General features: G+C 35.9%; 1 non-coding gene across 1 annotated transcript; it reads left to right on the forward strand.

Annotated features, from left to right (window-relative positions):
* The first annotated feature begins 1164 nt into the window (after positions 1-1164).
* Positions 1165-1268, forward strand: LOC112793169 (small nucleolar RNA R71). Its single transcript, XR_003197875.1, has one exon. It is a non-coding gene; the product is annotated as a small nucleolar RNA R71 (small nucleolar RNA).
* The last annotated feature ends 24729 nt before the right edge of the window (positions 1269-25997 follow it).

Consider the following 25997-nt stretch of genomic DNA (forward strand, 5'->3'; position numbering starts at 1 on the left):
TCAAAGCTCATGGTGCCAATGGTGCAAGGTATTAAGAACTTGCCAGGATCTTATTTCTTTTGAGGTAGAGTTTTCTGAATCCAAGTATCTAGTTCACTAATGAGCAAGGGAGGTTCACTTTCCCAAGTCTCATTACCAAATAGCTTGGCATTCAGCTTCATGATAGCTCCTAAATATTGAGCAACTTGCTCTCCAGTCACATCTTCATCCTCTTCAGAGGAAGAATAGTCTTCAGAGCTCATGAATGGCAGAAGGAGATTTAATGGAATCTCTATGGTCTCTAGATGAGCTTCAGATTCCTCTGGATCCTTAATAGGAAACTCCTTCTTGCTTGAAGGACGTCCCAGGAGGTCTTCCTCACTAGGATTTTCGTCCTCCTCCTCCCTGGTGCATTCGGCCACTTTGACTAAGTCAATGGCCTTGCATTCTCCTTTTGGATTTTCTTCTGTATTGCTTGGGAGAATACTGGGAGGAGTTTCAATGACTTTCTTACTCAGCTGGCCCACTTGTGCCTCCAAATTTCTAATGGATGATCTTGTTTCATTCATGAAACTGAAAGTGGCCTTTGACAGATCAGAGACTATATTGGCTAAATTAGAAGTGTTTTGTTCAGAGTTCTCTGTCTGTTGCTGAGAAGATGATGGATATGGCTTGCTATTGCCCAGCCTATTGCGTCCACCATTGTTAAAGCCTTGTTGAGGCTTTTGTTGATCCTTCCAGGAGAAATTTGGATGATTTCTCCATGATGGGTTATAGGTGTTTCCATAAGGTTCACCCATGTAATTGACCTCTGCCATGGCAGGGTTCTCAGGATCATAGGCTTCTTCAGAAGCTGCCTCTCTAGTATTGTTGGATGCATGTTGCAATCCATTCAGATTTTGAGAGATTATGTTGACCTGTTGAGTCAACATTTTGTTCTGAGCCAATATGGCATTCAGAGCATCAATTTCAAGAACTCCTTTCTTCTGAGGTATCCCATTATTCACGGAATTTCTCTCAGAGGTATACATGAACTGGTTGTTTGCAACCATGTCAATGAGTTCTTGAGCCTCTTCAGGCGTTTTCTTCAGGTGAATAGATCCACCTGCAGAATGGTCCAATGACATTTTCGAAAATTCAGAGAGACCATAATAGAATATATCTAATAAGGTCCATTCTGAAAACATGTCAGATGGACATCTTTTGGTCAACTGCTTATATCTTTCCCAAGCTTCATAGAGGGATTCACCATCTTTTTGTTTGAAGGTTTGAACATCCACTCTCAGCTTGCTCAGCTTTTGAGGAGGAAAGAATTTATCCAAGAAGGCAGTGACCAGCTTATCCCAGGAGTCCAGGCTATCCTCAGGTTGTGAATCCAACCATATTCTAGCTCTGTCTCTTACAGCAAAAGGGAAAAGCATGAGTCTGTAGACTTCAGGATCAACTCCATTCGTCTTTACAGTCTCACAGATCTGCAAGAACTCAGTTAAGAACTGATAAGGATCTTCAGATGGAAGTCCATAAAACTTGCAGTTTTGTTGCATTAAAGCAACTAGTTGAGGCTTAAGCTCAAAGTTATTGGCTCCAATGGCAGGAATGGAGATGCTTCTTCCATCAAACTTGGATGTTGGCTTTGTGAAGTCACCAAGCATTCTCCTTGCATTATTATTATTATTATTTTCGGCTGCCATCTCCTTCTCTTGTTCGAAAATTTCTGAAAGGTTATTTCTGGATTGTTGTAATTTAGCTTCTCTTAATTTTCTCTTCAGAGTCCTTTCAGGTTCTGGATCAATTTCAACAAGAGTGTCTTTTTCCCTGTTCCTGCTCATATGAAAGAGAAGAAAACAAGAAAAGAAAGAGGAATCCTCTATGTCACAGTATAGAGATTCCTTTATGTTAATAGAAGAAGAAGGGGGTAGAAGAATGAAGAAGAATTCGGATTTTTAGATGAAGAGAGGTGAAGAGAAGTGTTAGTAATTAATTAATTAAATAGAATAAGAGAAGAGAAGAGAAATTTTCGAAAATAATTTTGAAAAAGGGGTTAGTAATTTTCGAAAATTAAAGATAAGATAAGTTTAAAATTAAAATTTAAAACAAAAAGAATTTTTGAAAAAGAGATAAGATATTTTCGAAAATTAGAGAGGGAAAAGTAGTTAGGTGGTTTTGAAAAAGATAAGAAACAAACAAAAAGTTAGTTAGTTGATTGAAAAAGATTTGAAATCAAATTTTTTTTTTAAAAAAGATAAGAAGATAAGAAGTTAGATAAGATATTTTGAAATCAAATTTTGAAAAAGATAAAATTTTTGAAAAAGATAAGATAAAAGATAAAATAAAAGTTTTAAGAAAAAGATATTTTGAAAAAGATTTAATTTTTTAAAAAGACTTAACTAACAAGAAACTACAAGATAAGATTCTAGAATTTAAAGATTGAACCTTTCTTCACAAGAAAGTAACAAACTTCAAATTTTTGAACCAATCACATTAATTGTTAGCATATTTTCGAAAATTAGATATAGGAAAAAGATTTTTGAAAAAGATTTTGAAAAGATAAGATTTTTAAAAATTGAAATTTTGACTTGACTTGTAAGAAACAACTAATTTTAAAAATCTTTGACCAAGTCAACCCAAAATTTCGAAATTTTGGAGGAAAATAAGGAAAAGATATATTTTTTTATTTTTGAATTTTTAAAGAAAAACACAAAAATGACCCAAAACATGAAAATTTTGGATCAAGACACAAGATGCATGCAAGAATGCTATGAATGTCAAGATGAACATCAAGAACACTTTTGAAGATCATGATGAACATCAAGAACATAATTTTGAAAAAAAATTTTGATGCAACGAAAACAAGCAAGACACCAAACTTAGAAATCTTTAATGCATGGACTCTAACAAACAAAAAATGCATATGAAAAACAACAAACAACACAAAACAAGAAATCATCAAGATCAAACAAGAAGACTTGTCAAGAACAACTTGAAGATCATGAAGAATACTATGAATGCATGAGATTTTCGAAAAATGCAAGAAAAGTTTTAAAAGCATGCAATTGACACCAAACTTAAAAATTAACACAAGACTCAAACAAGAAACACAAAATATTTTTGATTTTTATGATTTTCTAATTTTTTTTTGTTTTTTTTTATTTTAATTTTTTTTTCGAAAAACATTTTTGGAAAAACGAAAAAGAAAAGAAAAATTTTTGAAAAAGATTTTTGAAAAGAAAATTACCTAATCTGAGCAACAAGATGAACCGTCAGTTGTCCATACTCGAACAATCCCCGGCAACGGCGCCAAAAACTTGGTGGACGAAATTGTGATCCATATTCTTTTGTACTTGTATGAAATCATTATTGTGGCACCAGTTGAATTCACAACTCCGTTCAACTAACCAGCAAGTGTACTGGGTCGTCCAAGTAATAAACCTTACGCGAGTAAGGGTCGATCCCACAGAGATTGTTGGTATGAAGCAAGCTATGGTCACCTTGTAGATCTCAGTTAGGCAGATTAAATGGTTTATGGGTTTCGAAAATAAAAATAAGAAAATAGAATATAATAAAAGGGATAGGATACTTATGCAGATTCATTGGTGGGAATTTCAGATAAGCGAATGGAGATACTGTATGGCTCAAGCACGCCTACTTTCCTACTGCTTCAACTCAATCCTTCTTACTCCTTTCCATGGCAAGCTGTGTATAGGGGTTCACCATCAGCGGTGGCTACTTTCAATCCTCTCGGGAAAATGATCCTATGCGGCTGTCACTCGCACGGCTAATCGTCTGGAGGCATCACCCATGGTTGATGGCTACATCCCATCCTCGCAGTGAAAACTATGCTCATGCACTCTGTCACAGCACGGCTAATCACTGGTTGGTTCCTGCGCCTACTGGAATAAAATCCCTTGATTCTTTTGCGTCTGTCACTAACGCCCAGCACTTGCAAGTTTGAAGCACGTCACAGTCATTCATTACCGGAATCCTACTCGGAATACCACAGACAAGGTGAGACTTTCCGGATTCCCAGGATCCTACTCGGAATACCACAGACAAGGTGAGACTTTCCGGATCCTCATAAATGCCGCCATCTATCTAGCTTATACCACGAAGATTCTGTTGGGGAATCTAAGAGATACACATTCAAGCTCGGTTGCATGTAGAACGGAAGTGGTTGTCAATCACGTGCGTTCATAAGTGAGAATGATAATGATCGTCACTTTCATCATTACACTCATCATGTTCTTGGGTGCGAATGAATATCTTGGAATAAGAATAAGAGAGATTTGAATAAAAGAAAATAGAATTGCATTAATACTTGAGGTACAGCAGAGCTCCACACCCTTAATCTATGGTGTGCAGAAACTCCACCGTTGAAAATACATAAGTGAAAGAGGTTCAGGCATGGCCGAATGGCCAGCCCTCTCCATGATCAAGTGACCGAATGATTAAAGACTTAAAGTGGTCAAAAGATGTCTAATACAATAGATAAATATTCTATTTATAATAAACTAGCTCCTAGGGTTTACATGAGTAAGTAATTGATGCATAAATCCACTTCCGGAGCCCACTTGGTGTATGTTTGGGCTGAGCTTGATCAATCCACGAGCTGAGGCTTCTCTTGGAGTTGAACTTCAAGTTATGACGTGTTTTGGGCGTTCAACTCCGGATCATGACGTTTTTCTGGCGTTTAACTCCAGATAGCAGCATGAACTTGGCGTTCAACGCCAAGTTACGTCGTCATTCTTTGAATAAAGTATGGACTATTATATATTTCTGGAAAGCCCTGGATGTCTACTTTCCAACGCCGTTGAGAGCGCGCCAATTGGAGTTCTGTAGCTCCAGAAAATCCATTTCGAGTGCAGGGTGGTCAGATTCCAACAGCATCAGCAGTCCTTTTGTCAGCCTTTTTCAGAGTTTTGCTCAAATCCCTCAATTTCAGTCAGAATTTACATGAAATCACAGAAAAACACACAAACTCATAGTAAAGTCCAGAAATGTGAATTTAACATAAAAACTAATGAAAACATCCCTAAAAGTAGCTCAAACTTACTAAAAACTATATAAAAACAATGCCAAAAAGCGTATAAATTATCCGCTCATCATCTGCAAAGCGGGCAAATTGCTTATCCTGTTCCGCTTGACGGAGTTTCTGAGGATAAGGCATCTTGACTTTATACTCTTCAACCTTAGTTGCTGCAGATTTATTTCCTACAGAAGTAGTTGGAGAAGCCTTCTTAGAGGGGTTACTATCAGCACTCTCAGGTGTCTGATTCCTCATTGGCGTTTGAACGCCAGGATTGGGTGAGGAATGGGCATTTAAGGCCAACTTTTCCTCCCTTGCTGGCGTTTGAACGCCAGAACTAGGCAGGGAATGGGCGTTTAACGCCAACTTTTCCCCTCTTTCTGGCATGTGAACGCCAGAAGTATTCCTCTCTGGGCTCTTACTGTCCTCAGAGGGATTTTGGACAGTGATTTGGTTATCCTCTGTCAGTTGTTCCTTTCTTAGCTTTCTGCTGCTTTGAGTTGATACATTCAATGTTTTCCCACTCCTTAATTTAACAGCTTGGCATTCTTCTGGTATCTGTTTAGATAGTTGCTGTCTTGTCTGATTTAATTGTGCTTCCATATTCTTGTTAGCAATTTTAGTTTCTTGGAGCATCTCTTTAAATTCTGCTAACTGTTTTGTCATCATGAGTAATTGCTGATTAAGCTCAACCATCTGTTCTTGAGGGTTAGGATCAGCAGTTACTACCATAGCTTCTTCTTTTATAGAGGACTCACTGCTTGAGTTTAAATGTTGATTTCTAGCAACTGTATCTATGAGCTCTTGAGCCTCTTCAATCGTCTTCCGCATGTGTATAGATCCACCAGCTGAGTGGTCTAAAGACATTTGAGCTTTTTCTGTGAGCCCATAATAGAAGATGTCTAACTGTACCCACTCTGAAAACATTTCAGAGGGGCATTTTCTTAGCATACCTCTGTACCTCTCCCAAGCATTATAAAGGGATTCATTGTCCTCTTGTTTAAAGCCTTGGATGTCCAGCTTTAGCTGTGTCATCTTTTTTGGAGGGTAAAATTGATTCAGAAATTTGTCTGATAACTGTCTCCATATTTTTATGCTTGCTGTGGGTTGGTTATTTAACCACCTCTTAGCTTGATCTTTTACAGCAAATGGAAACAGTAATAATCTGTAGATATCCTGATCCACCTCTTTATCACGTACTGTGTCAGCAATTTGTAAGAACTGTGCCAGAAACTCAGTAGGTTCTTCCTGTGGAAGACCGGAATACTGGCAGTTTTGCTGCACCATGATAATGAGTTGAGGGTTTAGCTCGAAGCTGCTTGCTTTAATGGGAGGTATACAGATGCTACTCCCATATGCAGCTGTGATGGGGTTAGCATATGACCCCAGAGTCCTTCTGGACTGCTCAATTCTACTTAGGTCCATGATGGAGAAAGGGAGATGATGTGGATATTATTATATATTTTTTTTGTTTTTAATTAAAATTGACCGAAAATAATAAAATAAATGGAAAAGAAAATAAAGTAAAATTTCGAAAACTAAAAGAAAATAAAATCAAAGCAAATTGAAAACTAAATCAATTAATTAATTAAAAAGATTTTGGAATTAGCAATTAAAAAGATATGATTGAAAATTATTTTGAAAAAGATTTGATTTTTGAAATGAGGAAAGAGAAAAACAACAAAAATGACACCAAACTTAAATTTTTTAGAAAATCAAACACAAATTTTCAAAAATTTAAAGGAAAACACAAAGAAGACACCAACTTAGAATTTTTTAAAGATCAAGAAGGGACTAAGAACATGCAAATTCGAAAAATTAAAAGAAAACAAAAACATGCAATTGACACAAAACTTAAAATATGAAACTAAACTCAAATAAAAGACTCTAAACCAACAAAAATAAAACAGTCCTAATCTAAGCAACAAGATACACCGTCAGTTGTCCAAACTCGAACAATCCTTGGCAACGGCGCCAAAAACTTGGTGCACGAAATTGCAATCACACTCTTGCAATTCTGCACAACTAACCAGCAAGTGCGCTGGGTCGTCCAAGTAATACCTTACGTGAGTAAGGGTCGATCCCACGGAGATTGTCGGCTTGAAGCAAGCTATGGTTATCTTGTAACTCTTAGTCAGGATATCAATAATTCTCAGGTTTAATTGTGAAGAGTAAAAGAACATGAAATAAATACTTGTTTTGCAGTAATGGAGAACAGGTTGAGGTTTTGGAGATAATCTATCTTCTGAATCTCTGCTTTCCTACTGTCTTCTTCTTCATGCACGCAAGGCTCCTTCCATGGCAAGCTGTATGTAGGGTTTCACTGTTGTCAATGGCTACCTCCCATCCTCTCAGTGAAAATGTTCAACGCGCTCTGTCACAGCACGGCTAATTATCTGTCGGTTCTCAATCAGGTTGGAATAGAATCCAGTGATTCTTTTGCGTCTGTCACTAACGCCCAGCCCTCAGGAGTTTGAAGCTCGTCACAGTCATTCAATCCTTGAATCCTACTCAGAATACCACAGACAAGGTTTAGACTTTCCGGATTCTCTTAAATGCCGCCATCAATTCTAGCTTATACCACAAAGATTCTGATTAAGGAATCCAAGAGATATTCACTCAATCTAAAGTAGAACGGAGGTGGTTGTCAGGCACACGTTCATAGGTGAGAATGATGATGAGTGTCACGGATCATCACATTCATCAAGTTGAAGAACAAGTGATATCTTAGAATAGAAGCAAGCGTGATTGAATGAAAAATAGTAGTGATTGCATTAATCCATCAAGACACAACAGAGCTCCTCACCCCCAACCATGGGGTTTAGAGGCTCATGCTGTAGAAGATACAATAAGAAATGTGTAATGTGTCATCCGGTAAAGATACAATGTCAAAATATCCTATTTATAGTGAACTAGTAACCTAGGATATACAGAAATGAGTAAATGACGTAAAAATCCACTTCCGGGGTCCACTTGGTGTGTGCTTGGGCTGAGCATTGAAGCTTTCATGTGTAGAGACTTTTTCTGGAGTTAAACGCCAGCTTTTGTGCCAGTTTGGGCGTTTAACTCCATTTTTTGTGCCAGTTCCGGCGTTAAACGCCGGAAATTCTGAAGCTGATTTGCAACGCCAGTTTGGGCCATCAAATCTCGAGCAAAGTATGAACTATTATACATTGCTGGAAAGCCCAGGATGTCTACTTTCCAACGCAATTGAGAACGCGCTAATTGGGCTTCTACAGCTCTAGAAAATCCACTTTGAGTGCAGGGAGGTTAGAATCCAACAGCATCTGCAGTCCTTTTTCAGCCTCTGAATCAGATTTTTGCTCAGGTCCCTCAATTTTAGCCAGAAATTATCTGAAATCACAAAAAAACACACAAACTCATAGTAAAGCCCAGAAAAGTAAATTTTAAATAAAAACTAATAAAAACATACTAAAAACTAACTAAAATATACTAAAAACAGTGCCAAAAAGCATATAAATTATCCACTCATCAATTAGCAGCAACCTACATATTATTTAATCAATTTTACAGTGACAAAAAATTCCATTATTTAATGACAAATGACCTCAAAGTATTTATTATTAGATTCTACTAAATGTTAAAGTAATACTCAAATCAGTCTTTGAGATTTTTAAAGTAAGATACTTTAGTTTCTTAGATTTTAGAATATACAAAATAGTTTTTAATGTTTATTTTTATTAGATAATACAGCCTCTTGCTTTCTGTTAGTCACTCAGATTTTAGCTTACGTAGAATGTTAACTCGCACATGTGATCGTTAAGTGTCCATGTGTGCATTTTGGACAAATTAGTCCCCATAATAAAGTGTAAAATAGTCTTTGAAGAATTAAAAAATCTCAAAACAGTCTGTGAAATTTTTAAAAATTCCAAAATAGTCTCTTCGAATCTTTTTAATTTTTTTCAAAAGTCATCATCTTATAATACTTTTGTTGATAAAAAATAAAATATTATTAAAAATATATAATAAATAAAGAATACAAAAAGTAACAAAATATATATTAAAATATAATTTTATTTATTAATACTAAAATATCATAAAAAAACATTATTTAATCATTAACATATGATACCTAAGGTGAGCACGGGTAGCGGGTATCCAATTACCCATCCGAATCCGAACCGAACCAATTAAATTGGTTCAAGAACCAACGGGTAATCGGGTCCAATCCGAACCAAACCAATGGTCTTTTTTAGTAATTGGTTCGGGTATCGGTTCTGAGGGTATGGAACCCGAACCAACCCACGAACTCGATCATATATTAATTAAATAAAAAATTTAAATATATATGACTTTTCTATTAGACAATGATTATTCACTATTAATATGTTTGGATTTTAATGAGTTTAGTTTTTAATGTATTTGGTATTTAACGTGTTTGGATTATTTCTATTGATGTTACATATTTATTATACTTGTTGAATTTTTAAGATAAAAATTTGATTTTTTGTATGAATTTCAAATTCATCGGGTACCCAATTACCCGAACCGAACCAATCCATTCTTAATCGGTTTGGTTTGGTTTGGTTCGGATACATATACAAAAAATCGCAAATCCGAACCAAACCGAACCAATTACATTTTGATCGGTTCGGTTCTAATTTTAACATAAACCCGAACCAAATCGACCCGTGCTCATCCCTACCTACATTGAGGTGATGTAGAAACCATAATAATAACAACTAAAAATATAAGAGGTTATTGAATTTATGAAGGCTATCATTTATATATCTAACTTGTTAGTAATTTCATAAAATCAATTGTTTACGTACCTCCAGCCATTGCCAATAATCCTAAATTCTGATTTGGAACTTTCAATTCTTAAACCTCCAACATAGATGGAATCGGAGTATTTTTGTTGTGATGATTAGGATTGGGGATCCAAACTTTGTAAATTTTATGAACAGTCATGTTCTTTCCATCAAAGAACAAACCAACTGCCAATATAATTAATTAATAAAATTTCTTAATAATTATAATACTACCCAAACTAATTTCTACATTAATAAATTAGACCACAAATAGAATAAAAATTTTAACACTCTCTCACTTGGTCCAACATTTATTACATATAGTCTGTAATTACATACTATGCTTAAACAATTAAGACAAATTACACGAATCATAGTGATAGGTTCTCACTAATCAAGTATTACCTTCCATGTATTACAATATAACATCTCCTAATTGAATAAACTCCTTGTCATATTTTTGTATGAATAAGTCCAATACTTATTCTAGGTCCTTCACTAAATTTTATTTATCATTTCAATCATATATACGCATATATACCAACCAAATGAGAAACAAATAGTAATAAAAATTTCATATCTAAATATATCATATAATACAACATAAGTCATATAAGTGATGACGTTACAGAACATAAACCCATACTAATAACATGATTCTTAAACAATGCTAGTGGCATGTCTTTTGTCAAAGGATTGGCTATCACCTGTTTAGTACTAATATGTTCTATTTGTACCTCTTTAGACCTAACTTGATCTTTAATGGCTAAGTATTTAATGCGATGTGCTTACTTTGACTACTACTTATATTATTCTTAACCATAAATACAACAGCTAAATTTTCACAATATATTCTCAATGGTCTAAAGATATAATTCATAATCTTAAGCTCAAAGATAAAATTTTTCAACCAAACACCTTGTAATGTAGCCACAAAACAAGCAATAAATTTGGCTTCCATGGTAGAAATGGCTACAAGTGATTGTTTTGTACTATTCCAAAATACTACTCCCACAGCAAGTATAAAGATGTATCTTGACATTGACTTCCTAAAATCAGCATATCCTGCCAAGTTTAAATTTGAGTATCCAACAATTTTTAAATTATCGATTCGTCTATATGTAAGCATGAAGTCCTTGGTCCTTTGAAGATATCTTAAGACATTCTTTGCAGCTTTCTAATAGATAATACCTAGATTACTTTAATATCTTTCTAACATGCCAACATCAAAAGCAATGTCAAGTTTTATACAGACCTGAGCATACATTAGACTTTCAACGGCTGAAGCATAAGGAATATTTTGCATTTGTTCCTTTTTAATGTCATTTTTGGGACATTGATCTAAGTAGAACTTGTCATCTTTCACAATAGGTTCAACACTTGTTGAATAATTTTGCATTTTAGACCTCTCAAGAACTTTATTAATATAAGTTTTTTGACATAAACCTAAAATTTCTTTATGTTTATCTCTATGAATATTTATGCTAATGACATAAGATACGTCACCCATATTTTTTATATCAAAATCTCTAAAGAGAAATTGTTTCACCTCATGTAACAACTCTTAAGTCATTTGTTGCAAGTAAAATGTCATTTACATATAAGATGAGAAATATGATCTTACTCTCACTAACCTTGTAGTATATACACTGATCAGAAATATTCTCAATGAAACTAAATGAAAAAATTACATTGTGAAACTTTAAATATCACTGTTAAAAAGCCTACTTAAGACCATATATTGTTCTCTTAAGCTTGTAAAATAACTCCTTGCCAGCATTTGAGATAAACCATTCGTGTTGTTTTATATAGACTCAAGTTGTGATTGTGGACGTTATGCTATCCAAGTTGTGATTGTGGATGTCATGCTATCCCATTCGAATTTGGAACAAAACTGAACCCTAGTAGGTTGTTATTTGACTACTGTTACTTTAAGGTAAATTACTATTCATATTAATATGATTATTTTTGTTATTTCATACTTGAAGAGTAATTGCCAATGTGTATTACAGATTCTACAACAACATTGCAAGTACTTCAATTGACTTGATGAGATGATTTGACAAAATATTTATTTCAATTTGGAGGATGATGACATTGGAGGAGAAAAATCTATAGTGAAAGGCAAATTGTTAGATTTGGAAGAGAGAATGAAGAATTTAGAGATGCCAGTATATAATGAATTGCACAGCAGAACGAGATTAGTATTGTTAGGATTTTGGTGTATATTAGGATTTATAATTGCATTTGCTGATGTTGTTTTTCTTACTTAGTGTTACTGATATGAGCTATTTAGTACTTTGTTTATCAATATCCTTTTAGTGTTATTTTAGGGTTTAAGTTAAGTTTGTGTTTTTTATATGGTGATATACTTGAGTTCAAGAAACAATGTTATGTAATTTCAGTTAGACTATGTAATATTTTAGGTGATTGTGTTGGTGAATCATACTTCAACCTGTTCAATAGACTACAATTCTGAAGTATCAAACAAGCTAGATTCCAACAAAATGCCAAAACACAATTCTTTATAAAGTATTACTTATACTACTACACTATCACAAAGCATTAGCTAATCAAAATAACCACTGTCATAGTCATTAAGCCTAATAACCAAAATAACCACAGCTTAGTATAATGTTATGAAACCTAATAAGCACTAAATTATAATTTCAAAATAGTCATTCAACACTACTAGCAAAATAACTACATCAACTAAGTAGCTACAACTGTCTTCAACTTTTGCTTGGAGGCTTGAAAGAACTTGGGTCACTAGAATCTGATGGTGCCTTGATGCCTAGGAGTGGATTGTGGACAGGAGTTGGAATAAATTTAAAAAGTCTCACTATTATGCCAGAACTCGTGACTGCTAATGTCTCCATAGAAACTGCAGGGTTGTTTAGCTTAAGAGCTATTGTATTGGATATATTTTGTGTAACAATTGAATTTGGTGAGACTTTGGGCAAATATGACCTCATAATAGGCTGTTTTGCTCTCCATGGCCTTGCCTTTGGTGAGATTCCTGGTGGGATGTCAACATGCTGTATGGCTGGTGCAGGAGGATTAACATTAGCCTCTTATACTTGAAAAATAATTTTACCAATCAAATCCAAATTCAAAATAAGTTTTTGTTTAATAAAGACAGTCCCAAAACCTCAGCTGGTGGTACAGATTGAGACAGTGAAATCTCGACTTCTCTTTATTGCAATAAGGTGGGAGTTGATCGCTTAGGTTGTTTCTTTTTCTGCTTCTTGGTCTTAGCCTACAAATACATCAAAACTTATAAATAAATGGTATAATTAAGTTTTTTGGACTTTTTCATTCATGCTCTAGTTACCACAGTATCACGTGACATTTTTGGAGCCTCATTTTGTGTCTTTGTTGGCTCAAAAAAAAATTGCATGTGGTCCAGAATCGTTATTACTTGCTATAGATCCCTAAAATAGGTATAACTAGTCAGATACTTTGCTTGTATTAGGACAACTAAAATCATAAACAAATATATTTCAAAACTTAAACCCCTAACTAATTATAAAAACAGACACTTAAAACTACAGAATCCATAAAGTATGACAATTCGAGCCCTAAATTACCTGCTGGCCTCGGTTGGTAGTGACAGCCTCAGTTCTTGGTTTCTTTTTCTTAAGTTGCCATCTAAGGTCCCTTGGAGCTCCTTTACAAGTCTTATAATAGTTCCTTTTTCACCACATTTGCTGCATGTAACCTGGAAGGCTTTCTTAACCTTGTTCCTATTTTCATTCATTTAGGTCTCAGCAATTTTATCAACCTTTCTTCTAAGCTTTGGTCGTCCAAGTGGTCTCTTAATGGAGGGAGCTCGTGGCCTTAAGTATGGTGTTGGTTCCTAACACTCTTCGGTATTTACTGGCTTGATGGTGATCTCATACGTCTTTTGGATTGCATCCATTGTGAACCAATCATGCACAAAGTCCTCTGCCTTGAGATTCATCCTTCGAAGTCGAGAAATGGTAGCTACAGCATGTGGGCACGGGACCCCCCTAATTACACAGAACACAAATGATTAAATGTTGACCTATACATATTTAGCATAAATATGTGCTAAGTATATTTAGCAAAGCATAACAAATTCGACAATATAAAAAAGTATATTTAGCAAAACACAACAAACTCGACAATATAATAAAGTATGATCTGTTAATTGTCAAGCATGGCAAGTGCATGTTCTTTCCTTGAGGTTGACACTTAGCTTGGTATTTCTTCGTTGGACTTCAAATATCACTCTATCTTCATTACCACTCCATTCAGCATTCCATTTGTTGCTGTCTAGCTTTATAATATCATCCAACCTTTGTTGTTGCACTAGAGCTAACTTGCCAGTATACTTGCTCAACCTTTTTTTATGTCCAACTATCTTCCTCATTAGGTAACACCTAAGGTCTTCACTAAGTGTTAGAATTGGCTTGCTTCTGTATTCAACAATCTTTGCATTCCAAACTTCACACATGTTGTTCGTGATGTTGTCAATCTTGGGATAATGTGAAAAGTGGCTCTTAGTCCGTAAAGCAGGATCAAATTTGGACATGTACTCCCATGTAGGCTCATTTATAGACCTAAGCTTCTCCGTACTAGCTCTGAGTTCTAGAATAGTTGTACTTTTTGCACACTACCACACCAGCCCTTTAAATTGCTTATCCTTTCATTGTTTTACAAAATTCTTCCATATGTGAAGAACACAATTTCTATGGTGAGTCCGAGGCATTTCCTCTTCTATTGCTAGTTGCAAACCTTATACAAAATAGCACATAAACAAAAAATAATAACAAAAAATGTATAGAATGTAATATAACATTAGAGTAGACTATAATATTATTATACTCTCTGTTAATAACTTATAAAATTCTATCCAAACTCAGGTAACATGCTTAAAAACGATCTCCAGGTCTTAGTGCACTCACTATCCACCATAGCAAATGCAATCATGACGGAGTGATTATTTGCATCTTGTTCAACAGCACTTAGAAGTTCTCTTCCAAAGTATCCCTTCAGGAAGCACCCATCTAGACCAATTAGAGGGCGACATCCAGCTTTAAATCCCCTCTTGCATGCATCAAAGAATATGTAGAGCTTATTAAAGATTAGTAATTCTTCGGGATGAGGTATTGTTGCATCTATCGCAGTGGATACGGGGTTACTCCTCAATATTTCATGCAAGTAGTCCCGAGTCTTACCGTACTGCTCTTTCTCATTGCTCATCACCTCTTTCCTTGCTATCTTCAAAGCTCTAGTTATCATCTTCCATTTATTTTCACATTATAGTCAACTGTCATGTGTTCCATGGCTTTCTTAGGGGCCAGCATTGGTTTTGTCAACAACCTTTTCACCAACTTGCTAGTGACCCATGATCTGGTTGCCATATTACTTGTCAAGTTCCTCCCAGAATTATGCTTGTTGTAGCAAGTTTTCACTTGGAAACAAAGCTCCTGACTATTCCATCAAGTGAAGATTAACCATGGAAAACCCTCTTTAACACACCTTATCCTAACCCTTTGTGGCTCATTTTTTAGGTACTCTTACTCTTTGCCTTCAAACACAAATAATTCTATGTTAGCCATCTTTTGTCACACATTTCATTAATGTCCTTGTCACCCTTAAGAGTGTGCAACCCAGACTCTATATCATCTGCATTTGAATCCTACCAATATATCTCTTTGTATTCTTTATAACCGAAACCTTTAAACATCTCAACCAAGTCCTTGTGATTTACCAAATCTATATCTAACTTAGGAACCTTATGTACTTTTCCAACAACATAGTTAAGATATTCATCTTCATTTCTTTTAAACTACCCTCCATGATGAAACACAGGAACCATGTCATAAGACATCTGTAGCAAATAATAATAAAATCTTTAAGTTAATTAAAAATAATTATAAACAAGCAATTTTTTTATGTATTAACCAATAAGTACTGACAACAACTCACTATTAGCAAACAAAAAAAATTATAAAGAATGATGCTTTATAAACCCTATAACAAAAAAGGCATAAAGAAGATAAAATTCCGTTAATGGAAGATCACAATGTAGCACCATAAGACAGGACCACTATCACCTGACATAAATAATTTCAAGTCAAACAAATCACCCGATATAAATAAATGCAAGTCAAACCGTCAGAACACCGTCACATTGCCGTCACGTTCTCGGAATTTTTGCACAAAGTATGGAAGGTTCTTTTGTAATTGTGAATGATGATAGAGGAGAGTGATGATACTGCAAGGGTTTTGAGGATTTTAAATCGTTCTCTTCCTCTCAAAATGCAACGTTTTTTAATGAATCATCAGGGGGCGGTTTGTCCCTAAAAATGGTTGCGTGACACGTGTTAACGTAACGGTACACGTAGGCAACTTTCGTTAGCTAGAGACAGAGATGTTAACAGAAGGGGCAAACGGTCTAACGGAGATGGTGGTTAGGGGCCGCAATGTCATTTCTCAATTGATGAGGGGTGGAATGGGGGTTCGCGTAATGGTTAAGGGTCGGGGTGGGGTTTTACTCATCTTAAAGACCTATTTACAGCCAATGGCCTTTTCCCCATCAGACAATCCTACAAGATCCCAAACTTGGTTATCCGCCATAGATTTTATTTCATCCTTCATAGCATCCAGCCATAAATTAGAATTACGACTTTTCATTTTTTGTGAAAATGTCGTTGGATCTTTTTCATCACAAATATCATAGTCAGACTCAGCAAGATACACGATATAATCAATAGAAATTGTAGGTTTTCTTATTCTAGTTTATCTTCTTAGTGTTGTATCATTAATTTCTTATAAAGGTAGTGACATAACACGCTCTCCCTTTTCTTGAGGTTGGTCTTGAACAATATTTTTATTATGAATAGTTTAATCTTCTACTATATGATCTACTAGAACATTATCTTCATGATGTGAAATACCAGTAATAGGTTATTCTACATTGACCCTATTTGTATGGATATTGTATTGAACAAACACTCTTGTACATGGAGAGGTTTGACAAACATTATCATTCTCAACAACCTTAAGAGAACAATTTCTCTCACTTTTTACATCATGCTCTAAAAATCTTGCATTTCTATATTGAAATATTTTACTTGAATGGGAGGAACAACAAAATCTATAACCCTTATACTTTTCTGCATAACTTATAAAATAGACACTTATCATCCTTAAGTCCAACTTTCTTTCTTGTGGAATATAAACCCGAACTTTAGCAGGACAACCCCAAATGCGTATATGATTTAAACTAGGTTTCCAACCTTTCCATAGTTCAAATGGGATTTTAGCAACTGCCTTAGTTGAAGCTCTATTTAATATACATGCGGCTGTCTTAAAGGATTTACTACACAAAGATAAAAGAAGATTGGAGTTACTAAGCATACTCCTCACCATATCTGGCAAAGTCTTATTTCTTCTTTCAGCTACACCATTTTGATCTGGTGTGCCAAGCATGGTGTATTGTGCCATAATACTATGCTCTTGAAGATATTTTGTAAATTGACCAGGGGCTTGTACGCTTTCAGTATATCTCCAATAAAATTCTCCACTTCTATCTAATCTCATGATCTTAATTTGCTTTTCACATTGTTTTTCTACTTTAGCTTTATAAAATTTAAAAGCGTCCAATGCCTCATATTTATTATAAAGTATATAAAGATACATATATCGTGAATAATTATCAATAAAGAAGATGAAGTATTTCTGACCACTTGAGGACATATCAAGACAACATATGTCAGTGTGAATTATTTCTAATATGTCAGAACTCCTCTTAGCACCTTTTTGAGACTTTTTGGTTTGCTTTTTCTTAATGAAATCCACACAAGTATCAAAATTAGAAAAGTGTAGAAGTTCAAGAACCTCATCACTTACTAATTTCTTCATTCTCCCAATGGATATGTGTTCTAACCTATGGTGCCATAACATGGAGAATTTTTCATTCATAATATTACCATGCACAATCATTAAACCTGATGGAATATTATTAGATAAATGAACTTTAAATAAATCACCAATTAAAGTACCACGTCCAGTAATATTGGAAATTTTAATAATATCAATAGTATCATTATAAAAATTTATACAAAATTCTTAATTTACAAGCTTAGATAAAGAAATCAAATTTTTAGAGAAATTAGGAATATAAAATGTTCTTTTTAAATCTAAAATACAACTAGTACGTAATACAAGCATAAATGTTCCAATAGTTTCTACACATAAACGCATCGGATTTCCCATATAGATGCTCAATTCACATGGTATTTGAAGTATGAATTTTAGCACCAAAATCAATCGACCAAGTTTCATGACATATTTCAATAAAATTAGATTCAAAACACACTGAAGGAATAAGATCTCAAAGGTTAGTACCTTTCTTCTCACATTACAAGGAAAACACTGAGTACCATCAGATTTAGCGTCACACATTAGCGTTAGGTAAACTGATGAGGTTTATCGACGATTTTGATGTGGAACTCGTTTGATAAAATCGTTATTGGCAGATTCCAGATTCCGATGATAAAGTCATTGGTAATACTTGGAGGGAAAACAGGGGAAATAAGTGCGAAACATAGCGTGGGATTTACCATCGGAACAATCCGTCAGTAAATCAATTTTAGTGAAATGCTGTATTTTGGTAACCGACAACGAGTTACCAGCGGATTTATGCGCCTATAAGTCAAATGATAATGAGACCTAAAATTCAAAGTGCGAACCCCTCTCCCCCTTCAATTTGAAACTATTCTCTCTCTAACCTCTCTTATCCCTTTCTCTCTCTAGCCGCCTCTGAACCCTGCCACGCTGTCAACCTCAGTGCCACTAACAACGACAACACCTCCCTCCTCTCCTTGCACCTCCCATTTGATGCGACGTCTCGATTGCAGCTGCTGTTGCAAACCCTAGTCTCCGTTATAGCCGCTTCTCTTCTCATTGCCAACGAGCTCCATTTTTCGCATCGGCAACTTCTTTCTCTCGTCCAACACTCTTCTTCCACTGCTAGATTTGTCGTCCTCTGCTGATTTGGTATTTTTTATAACATTTTTTATTATTTTTATTCCCTTTTCACATTGGTTAATAAGGTAGTATATATTTATTCATATATCGTAGGTTTCTTAAGAGACTTTTATGAATTTACCAACGCTTGCTACAATAGATTTATACTAAAGGTTAGATATATGGATTTAGTTTATTTACCATGTGATTGAAGATTTGTTTTTTGCTGCATATATTAACAAGGATACATATTACTTCTCATTAGAAATCTTTGTAAGCTTATCTTCAGTTAACATGTAAATTTCATGTTTTTATGTAGTTTCTTTATCTCACTTGCAGTAACTTAGTGATGTTAATGTTAAGTTTTGTCCTACAACCTACCATGACTTGTTCTAATAAAAATTTGTGACATTCTAAATTGGCTATGAATTTGTGAATTACATATTATTTCATTGTGTGGTGAATTATTTCTTGATTTCTTTTTTTGAGTTGTGTTATATAGATACTTAGAGTGTGAACTACAGTAAACGCATATTTTACTCATTGATAGATATACAATTTTCGTAGCATTTAGATTTCATACAATATTTAGATTTTGTTGATATGATACTCTAATAAGGTGACGATTTTATTTAGCATGATGTGAATAAAGATGTTTTGTTGATTTAATTCTTATGAAATTAGTTGAGTGTTGACTGATACTGTGGATTGAGATTGGTTGGATTTGTGGAACCATAAAAGTGGATATATGTCCAATTTAAGGGAAAGTTATGTCCAATTTTTTCGGGGAGTTTTGTTAACCAATGCATGTAGTATATATGCTGATTAGTGTTAATAGTATTTATGCTGATTAGTATTAATAATATATTCTTTTTGTAGACATGACGAGCAGTAGTAGAGGTAGATCGAGTGAGTCTCACGGTCATGGTAGAAGGAGGGTTTCCACCGAATCCCAAGAACTGTTCAGTTATCGCCCTCTACCCTGACTACCCCATCATTCATCATGGCCTTAAACTAGAACTACATGCCTCTTTCTACTATGCCCCTCTGTTGATCCAATGACAGATACCTCAGTGGGTGATTCCTCCAGTGTCCCCAAGCAAGATGCCCTACCAGTATCGCCCGTCATCCAACTGAGGATTTAGTCCGATGGCATGCAAGCGTAGGTACAATTTTTTAATCTTAAGTTTGTTAATCTTAAGTTTATGTGTTTATATGTATTTGTTAATGTTAGGTTTTCTCTCTGATAGATTTGCACTAAACAACAATGCTTGCACATAAGAGATCTTCGAGGTTATTAAGTCAATGTACGACCACCTGTGGCCGAGGTATATGCAGATCCTGGTTGAGACCAGAGAGCAATGGTTTCAGAAGTGGGTGGTAAGAACCCAATAATGTTGAATTAATTAACTATATTTGAACTATATTTTATCCCAACGAACTACTGTTGTTGAATCAATTTATGTAGTTGAAATTCATATGGGATGCAGAACATAATCTCATGATCAGGAAAATCTACGACCACCAAGTAGTTAAACAGATTCAGCAGATGATGAGTGTCGTTCGTCAAAGGCGCAACCACCTACCGACCTGGATCAATCCATCCATCAAGAAGGGACTGGAGGCCTATTTTAGAGATGATGAGGGGTTCAAGCATCACCGTCTAACGAACGTCGCTAACAGGGCTTCACCCAGGTCGTCGAAGTATACGGATGGATTGCACACTGGTAAGTAGTTTGATAATGTTTAATTTTTTTAGTAGTTACTTGAATTATTTGTTTAATTTGTTGATTTATTTTATTCATTGATATAATTTGTAGTCTAAGTCGTTGGATTGCGAGGAGACATTGGCAGAAACCTTCAAGTATACACATACTTTAAAGGCCAACAAGGAGAGATTTATTGATGAGCGGTCTACGCCCATTATGTCAGTTTAAATTAATCCTATGTTTAAAATTTATTTGGTTTAAAGTCAATTGACAGTTATGTTAATCACAACGTGTGTGGCATAGGAGGATTACACGGAGAGGTTAGAGGTTGCGACCCAGCAGTCTCAGCCGCCTAGTGGGAACGACAAAGCTGGCTCCGAGACCTCAGTAGTAGATACTGATAGGGTTTGGCGAGAGACCGCCTCAGAACCCCACAAGAATCACCGCTTCGGGTTGGGATCGTTCTTCGCAAGTGGTCTCTGCTGCTTCATATTAGTAGTTTTCTCTGCCTCTGCCTTTATCTTTGCCTCTGCTACCAGCCTTGTCGTTTCCCAGGAAGTTATTGACTTGAGGGAGGAGGTGTAGAAGCTAACACAGGAGCTTTACTAACAAGTAGATCAATCTAAGCAGAAGTACAATGACCTTCTTGCACGCATGGGAGGAGTCGTTTCCATCAACTAGAACCTGACAGAGAAGCTGGAGCAGCTAGATTGTTTGCGAGAGTAGATGGAAATGTACAACCAGCAGAGGCACAGTGGAGGCAGCGATGTTGGAGGCAGCGGTGCTACTGGTTTTCGCGGCAATGCCACTGGTAGGACACCGACGTCAGCACCTATTCTGCTTCCTCAATAGGGGGACCTCGACGACGATGACGATTACTGAGATGTGTAGGGTTTAGGGATTTAATTTTTTTGTCTACTTCATTGTATTCTACTTCTATGATATTTTATTATATTCAGTTTATTTTTACTAAAATAGTTTGTTTATATCTAACAATTTTAGATTTTTGCTAATAATTTTGTTAACAAGAGTTTTAATTTGGCTACTAATTGTGGCTTAACTGTGCCAGAATGAGAAAAAATACCTTAGGATTTATTGGCGGATAAATCTGACGGTAACTTAGCGCCTAAACACGTGAAATGGCACCAAAGTTATCGTCAGATTAATCCGAGTAATCATCAACTTATTTTCGATAAATCCATTGAAAAAACTGACGTAAAATTCGCCAGTAATTAGCATTGGACGAAAATAATCCGCCGGTAAATAGTTTTCAGTGCCATTTATACTGTCAGCTTCAGAAAATGGTAAATATGACGATAAACTGATTATCAGTGGATTTATTTGCTGAATTTGACGGTAAATCTGACAATACTTAGTGTTTTTCTTATAGTGTCAAGCCAAGCCTTAGACTTTGAGCACTCCTTCTTCATGTGTCCTTTCTTTTTGAAAAAGAAAAATCGTGCACCTTTTTTCTTCATAGGATGGGATGCTTCTTTCTTCATAGGATGGGATGCAATACTCTTTCTTTTCTTCTTATGAGCTGTAAGACCCAAGATTTTTTAAAATTAAATAATAAATTATTTTATGATTTATTTTAGGTTTAATTACTCTTTTGGTCCCTATAGTTTCGCGAAATTTTTAATTAGGTCCCTCTTAACAGTAATTGGTTTAATTATATAGGAACCCAATTAAAAAAAATTTGGTGCAGGGACCCAAATAAAAGGAAAAAAAAGTATAGGAACCCGATTAAAAATAAAATTTGGTGCAAGGACTCAATTAAAAGGAAAAAAAGTATAAGGACCTAATTGAAAATTTTTTGAAACTATAGGGACCAACAGAGTAATTAAACCGTTATTTTATTTATTCAAGAATATATTTTTAGATATTTTGATATTAATTGAGTACTTTCTTATTATTGATTTAAAGCTTTAGTGATTTAAAAATAATGAGGATTTTATATGCTTTAAATTTGAAAATAAAATTAAATCTGATGATATACCTAGACAATAGCAAGGATTGTGGTTCATTCCACTTGCTCCGGGTCAGTGATTGAGACATTTGGGTAGTAGCAGCAGTAATGGTTTATTCCACTCGCTCTGGATTGAGTCGTAAACACCTGCCTGTGTAGTAGCAGTAGTAGTGGTTTATTTCACTTGCTCTAGGTTAAACGGGTAGTAGCAATGGGTTGTGGCTCAGTCCCACTTGCTCTGCGATGGGGTGCTTCTGTCCAAGGTTAGCTACCAGAACATGTCGAGTTTGGCCATATAACCGACAGATGATATCATCAACCATGGGACATACTTCATATGCATTTGAATGCTTTAGTTGAGTTTGAATTTATTTTGGTTTGCCTGATTGCTTAACTGTTATTAACTGCTATCTAAGCTATTTACTGTAACTGCTATTTATACATGTACTTTCCTTGTCTGTTTTGGCTTTGTTTGCTTCTAATAGATCCCTCTGACGGGTGGAGGAGGCGCTAAGGGTTGTTTTTGGTGTGATTGGTGATGAGTTGATGATAGTGTTGATTGATTATGTGATGGGATGAAGGCTATGATTGGTTTCTGATTGAGGTTTAGTTAAGTATGAAAAATCAAGCTAGCTCAGCATAGTGTAAGGTCCCACATCAGTTGGGGAGGGAAACGAAGCATGCCTTATAAGGGTGTGGATACCTCTCCCTAGCATGACGCATTTTAACGAGTGAGTGTGGGGGCTTCAACTATCATTCCTATCGTCAAAGGCAAAATCGTGAGGTCTTGTGTGCCAAAGCGTACAATATCATGCTAGCGGGTGGTCTGCACTGTTACAGATGGTATCAGAGCTGGAACCCGGATCGATGTGCCAGCGAGGGCGCTGGACTCCCTTATGGGGGTGGATTGTAAGGTCCCACATCGATTGGGGAAGGGAACGAAGCATGCCTTATAAGGGTGTGGATACCTCTCCCTAGCATGACGCGTTTTGATGAGTCAGTGTGGGGGGCTTCGGCTATCATCCCTATCGTCAAAGGCAAAACCGTGAGGCCTTGTGTGTCAAAGCGGACAATATCGTGCTAGCGGGTGGCTGGGCTGTTACACATAGACTTAATGAACCTATGCTTGGAATAGGTTGGTCATTCATACAGTCTAGGAAACTTTTAAAATTTTCTTATAAGAAAAGGAAGGTTTTGGATTTTGGATAATTAACAAATTTCTTTAGAAAGACTTTGAATTTTTGGATGTTAAATCGTTGATTTTCAAAAGATTCATAAGACAATGATGTTCACTGTACTTGAAAATAGTTTTCTTATTAAATATCTCCTTATGAAAATTTTGAATATTTGTGGTGAGACCATGTGGTTAGTGGTGCACGAAATTGCAATCACACTTTTGCAACCCCGCACAACTAACCAGCAAGTGCACTGGGTCGTCCAAGTAATACCTTACGTGAGTAAGGGTCGATCCCACGGAGATTGTCGGCTTGAAGTAAGCTATGGTTATCTTGTAAATCTTAGTCGGGATATCAATAATTATCAGGGTTGATTGTGAAAAGTAAAAGAACATGAAATAAGTACTTGTTTTGCAGTAATGGAGAACAGGTTGAGGTTTTGGAGATGCTCCATCTTCTGAATCTCTGCTTTCCCACTGTCTTCTTCTTCAAACAGGCAAGGCTCCTTCCATGGCAAGCTGTATGCAAGGGTTTCACCGTTGTCAGTGGCTACCTCCCATCCTCTCAGTGGAAATGTTCAACGCACCCTGTCACGGCACGGCTATCCATCTGTCGGTTCTCAATCAGGCCGGAATAGAATCCAGTGATTCTTTTGCGTATGTCACTAACGCTCCGCCCTCAGGAGTTTGAAGCTCGTCACAGTCATTCAATCATTGAATCCTACTCAGAATACCACAGACAAGGTTTAGACCTTCCGGATTCTCTTGAATGCCGCCATCAGTTCTAGCTTATACCACGAAGATTCTGGTTAAGGAATCCAAGAGATATCTACTCAATCTAAGATAGAACGGAGGTGGTTGTCAGGCACACGTTCATAGTTGAGAATATGATGAGTGTCATCACATTCATCCGGGTTAAGAACAAGTGATATCTTAGAACGGAAGCAAGCATGATTGAATGAAAAACAGTAGTAATTGCATTAATCCATCAAGACACAGCAGAGCTCCTCACCCCCAACCATGGGGTTTAGAGACTCATTCCGTAGGAAGTACACAAAGAAACGTGTAAAGTGTCATGAGGTACAGATACAATGTCAAAAGATCCTATTAATAGTAAGCTAGTAGCCTAGGGTATACAGAAATGAGTAAATGATGTAAAAATCCACTTCTGGGTCCACTTAGTGTGTGCTTGGGCTGAGCATTGAAGCTTTCATGTGTAGAGACTTTTTCTGGAGTTAAACGCCAGCTTTCATGCCAGTTTGGGCGTTTAACTCCAATTTTTATGCCAGTTCCAGCGTTAAACGCTGGGAATTCTGAGGCTGATTTGCAACGCCGGTTTGGGCCATCAAATCTCGGGAAAAGTATGAACTATTATACATTGCTGGAAAGCCCAGAATGTCTACTTTTCAATGCCGTTGAGAGCGCGCCAATTGGGCTTCTGTAGCTCCAGAAAAACCACTTCGAGTGCAGGGAGGTCAGAATCCAACAGCATCTGCAGTCCTTTTCAGTCTCTGAATCAGATTTTTGCTCAGGACCCTCAATTTCAGCCAGAAAATACCTGAAATCACAGAAAAATACACAAACTCATAGTAAAGTCCAGAAAAGTGAATTTTAACTAAAAACTAATAAAAATATACTAAAAACTAGTTAAAATATACTAAAAACATACTAAGAACAATGCCAAAAAGCGTACAAATTATCCGCTCATCACAACACCAAACTTAAATTGTTGCTTGTCCTCAAGCAAAAGAAAATCAAATAAGATAAAAAGAAGAGAATATACTATAGACTCCAAAATATCAAGGGAACTCAGCTCCAATTAGATGAGCGGGACTAGTAGCTTTTTGCTTCCGAACAGTTTTGGCATCTCACTTTATCCTTTGAAGTTCAGAATGATTGGCATCTATAGGAACTCAGAACTCGGATAGTGTTATTGATTCTCCTAGTTAAGTATAATGATTCTTGAACATAGCTAGTGTATGAGTCTTGGCTGTGGCCCAAAGCACTCTGTCTTCCAGTATTACCACCGGATACATACATGCCACAGACACATACTTGGGTGAACCTTTTCAGATTATGACCCAGCTTTGCTAGAGTCCCCAATTAGAGGTGTCCAGGGTTCTTAAGCACACTCTTTTTGCCTTGGATCACAACTTTATTTCTTTCTTTTTCTTCTCTCTTTTTTTTCGTTTTTTTTAATTACTGCTTTTTCTTGCTTCAAGAATCAATCTAATAATTTTTCAGATCCTCAATAACAGTTCTCTTTTTCCCTCATTCTTTCAAGAGCCAACAATTTTAACATTCTCACAACAACAAATTCAAAAGACATATGCACTGTTCAATCATTCATTCGGAAAAAAATATTGTC

This window comes from Arachis hypogaea, chromosome 3, assembly GCF_003086295.3.
Source record: "Arachis hypogaea cultivar Tifrunner chromosome 3, arahy.Tifrunner.gnm2.J5K5, whole genome shotgun sequence".
NCBI lineage: Eukaryota > Viridiplantae > Streptophyta > Magnoliopsida > Fabales > Fabaceae > Arachis > Arachis hypogaea.